The sequence below is a fragment of the Pholis gunnellus genome, assembly GCF_910591455.1.
Source record: "Pholis gunnellus genome assembly, chromosome: 3".
NCBI classification, from domain to species: Eukaryota; Metazoa; Chordata; class Actinopteri; order Perciformes; family Pholidae; genus Pholis; species Pholis gunnellus.
The window spans coordinates 28,210,766-28,215,270 of NC_136529.1; positions in this window are offsets into that span (position 1 = coordinate 28,210,766).

Consider the following 4,505-nt stretch of genomic DNA (forward strand, 5'->3'; position numbering starts at 1 on the left):
GCAAATAAACTACTTTTTCATGCACCGGATTTGTGCAACGTGAGATAATAACGACGCTAAACACAACACAGAATCTCAGCGACAAGAGAGAACCTGGATTATGACAAAAGATGGACAAACTATTCAGATTCACTTTACAAGTATATGAAGCAACAAATGGGGACAAAAATATGGAGATAAAGACTCAAAACATCTGTCCTCCCTTAAGCGGACATACAGACGGGAGCTGAAATCTTTTTTCCTCTTTTTTTTGTTGGTGAAAGTCAAAGAGAGTTAAAAGAATTTCCTTGAGCCTCACACCATCTTTAACGTAGAAGACATATTTCCCCTGAGATGTTTTTATGTAAGAGGTGAACTTCCAGCATCAACCCTTCACCTTACTGCCAGAATCGGTCGCCAGAAAAACCGTGAAAGCACACGTGTTTCATATCGGACGCCCACACGGCCGTGACACTTCGTACGGCTCTCTGATGCCAAAAACACACCGAAGCCCTGGAGGATGATGGGATACGTGACATGGTTACAGCTCGGAAACCTGCTTTTAAAAGAAAATAATGACGGGGGTGTGAGAGAGAGAGAAGGAGATGAGGAATCCAGAGAAAGAGAGGAACGTCTTCCTCCGCTGAGACAGATGTGATGTCTTCAGCAGATGTGTTTAACCACAGAGAGTTTACGTGGAACCTAAATCATCTCTCATTCCGGCCTTCAGCAGGAACCTGATTTATGGAACGTTTCCTTCATCAGGTTCAGGGATTTAAGTGAATTCTGGTTTTCAAACACAGCCCAAAAAATGAACATGTGCAGGACAAAGAGCACTGACAGTGAAAGCATAGACGGTGGTGAGAAGGAAGGGAAGAGATCAGTACAGCCACGCTCAGACCGGAGAGAAAGGAAACAGCAACGGGAAACTTCTTATGTGGGCTTGTTGTTTCAGTGAGACAATCAAATCAATCCAGGACGGTTTGAGTAATAGATGCAGCAGTTTAAAGGTTTATCAGACGGCAAAACAACATTTATAATATCATGAGGAAGTCTGTGGAGTTATCAAACGGTCATTTTGAACGTATTTGATTGGCCAAAAGCAGCACGTTGCAGGATGACGTCGCTTTGTTTGCATTGATCCTGGTTCAGCTTTTTGGCTCCAGAGGGTCCAACATATTTATGAAATGACACGGACTGAAAGTTGCTTGTTCATTTTCTTGCAAATGTTTAAAAGGCGTTTGCTTTTCTATATCTCATTATGTTAAGGGAACACGTTTCTATAGTAACGAGGATGAACTGTAAAACCCAGAGAGGTTATTTATGCTGATTATTTGTTTTTAACCACTTCCTTTGTGCTAAAACTAATCAACTAAACTCAGAGTCAGAGAACAGAAGAATCACATCTTTGAGTATGTGGCTAAAGGAAATAAGTGACCTCGAAATGTCCCTAGAACTAAAAAAAGCTTAAACTTAAAAAATTATTTTCATTATCAAATAAATCAATTCATCATCTTGTTTTGTCATAAAGTTTACTATCACATAAGAAAAGGAAAAGCACCAAAACATCACAACAGAGAAACTAAAACAAAGACTGTTTAACATTTCTGATGAATGAAAAAGATGAATAATCAATTAGAGATAAACAGATAAAAGTAATCTGCTCTGAAATGTGTTCATGGTCCTTTTTGAAACTTGAAGCCGACATGTAAAACTAGCAGAGCTTTTATGGGTCTCTCACACACACACACACACACACACACACACACACACACACACACACACACACACACACACACACACACACACACAGCTCTAATAACCTCACACCTGTAGAATAGCAGGTCCTCACACCCCCATCCTGCAGCCTTTGATGTGTGTGTTTCTGAAAAGAGAGGGGAAGCACGAGAGGGAGGGGGGAGGTGGTGGTGGAGAGAGACAGAGTGTGTGTGTGTGTGTGTGTGTGTGTGCGTGCGTGTGTGTGTGTGTGTGTGTGTTTGGGGGTTGCAGGAAGGAATGTTTCAGCAGAGTAAACAGTGTGAAGCTTCCTGTAGAAAACACTTCAAAGCCAGGGAGAGGAAACCAGGATAACACACACACACACACACACACACACGGCATCAAAGGTAGGTAGGAGTCGTCTATCAACGCAGGTAAATTAAAACCTGTGGAGCGCTCACAGACACACACACACACGTTCCTCACTCACTTTTAAAACACAGAAATCTTCATGTGACTTTCTTTAAGTTTTGTCTCTGAGACATGTCGATTCATCCGATAGATCGACTATCGCCGACTATTCTGATCAACAGGAATGATCACGGACTCTTTGTTTATATTGATTAACGGGATCATGAATAGGTTCGTGTCAAATTTAAGTTTATAAAAGGTATTAATTAAATTGGGCAATAAATATGCTTACATGACATAAATCAATGATGAAATGGGCCGAGTCCCAATCCCCCCAATGACAGTAAACTCAAACTGCATATTAAAAAAAAAGAATTAATCAATAATCAAATAATCAATAAAGCTAGAAATTCTGCAGATTAATCGATTATTGTCAATGATACTTGATTTTAAGAACGTTTTACAGCGACACACACGTGACCTCATCGTAGCTAAAATAAATCTAATAATAAAGAAAGAAAAGAGAAGAAAAGGTTAAAGTGACTACAGAATTACTCGATGGTCATTATGTTAATCTGGAACCATCTACATCAAAATCATCATCTTGATAATCTGAAGTTTGGGCAAATTGACATTTTGGAGATTAAAGATTTTCAACCAACAATCAGCACAAAGCAGCAAGAAGGAAAAGTTATTGATGAGTTATTGTTGCAATGTAAAATAAAAAAGATGGTTTGTGTGAGAGTGAAAGAGAAAAGGACATCATGGCATCAAGTTAAAATGTTCAGATATCTGAAGACCTTTTGCCAAAATCTGATTAAAACATCACTTTGTTTTCTCCATTTAAGCTCCATTTGTTTTCAAAGTGCACATGAAAGTGGTGCGTTCACGGCCAGCAGCAGAGCAGCCGTGTGGAGGCGGTGCATCAGCTCATATTCCTGTTTTCCACATCAAATGCTTTTCACAGAACACACAAAAGGCAGGAAATCAGCTTTACTACCTGAAATCCCCCAAAGCCACACAACGCAAACGGAAAGAAGTGGAAGCTCTGTGTTTTTATATCCATCTGAAATAGTTGTAATTCAGCACCAAGTAGAAGTTATTCAACTATTATTTCCTCTTTAACAATTGGTTCTCCGATTTTTTGTTAGCCTTTAAAAATAACCGTCCACTTTGGCTGTTAAGAGTTATGGTTGTATCACAAGTATGTGCTCTTATATGCAAAATGTAACCAAATACATACCAGGCAGATACAGAAAAAGACTTTGTTTCAAAAGGTAGGAAACGTCCAATTACCATTTTCTTTAAAGGAGTTTGGTGTAAAGCAGAGAGTAGCAGGTCTACCTCTCCACAGGTGGGAGACTAGTCTGACTTACCTTCTTCTCTTATTACACTTTAAACGAGTTGATATCTCAAAGTGTTTCCAAAGCCAATAAAACACATAAACATGAGGTTTGGGAGTCACTTTTAAATTCAGCATAGATCCAGTTCTAAATGTCAATATCAAACGTATTCTCGTAAAGTTTACCAGTCACATGCTGCCTTTAAGGGAGACACATGGGTTATAACATGTTATATTTGTAATGGAGTGAAGTCCTCTATGGTGGACTACACGCATGCCGAATTTAGCAGAACAACCAGACTCATTCAGAAAAAGGCTTTAAATCCGTTTTCTGGGACGTGTGAAGTTACAGTAGAGCGAGAGATCTTTAAATCAGCGCTTTATAAATTGGAGTTTGGTCATCAACGGTGCGTAAAAAAAATGGGCCGAACCGGAGCTACAGGTAAGAAAGGTAACGTCGCGTGACTGACGCAACCTGTGGATTTAAGATTGTTTGAACAAAAGTATATCTTCAAACTTCACTTACAAGCTGAGATACACAAACTGTAACAGAGAGAGAAAACACAAACAGACGGAGACATCTCCGAAAACTCAACTTTGGACACTTATTGGAGACGACGCACCAGCAGCGTACATGCCGTTAAAACAACACTGTAAAAAGTGCACTTCTGCGGTTTACCTTGTAACCGCATCGCTCCTGGTTTGCGCTCTTGATGCCGGAGGTCGTAGATCCACAAGAGGCATAAAAACACAGGAATAAACCGGAGAGAGTGATGAAGAAACTCCGAGGAGCCGCCATTCCTCCCTCAAGTCTGGAGAGACTGCGAGAGAGACTATTGAGAGAGAGGAGAGGGAAGGAGGCGCGCGTGTGTCTGTGGGTGTACGCGCGCGTGTGTTTGTGCGTTATCTATCTTTGTGAGGACCAGGTTGAATTTTGCGACCGTGAAGGTTTTATTCGGTCCTCACATCTTCAAAAGTACTTTTTGAGGGTTGAAGCGGTGGAAAGTAACTATAACACCGTTACACTGTTGTTTGTTTTGTTTGGTTAAATCGT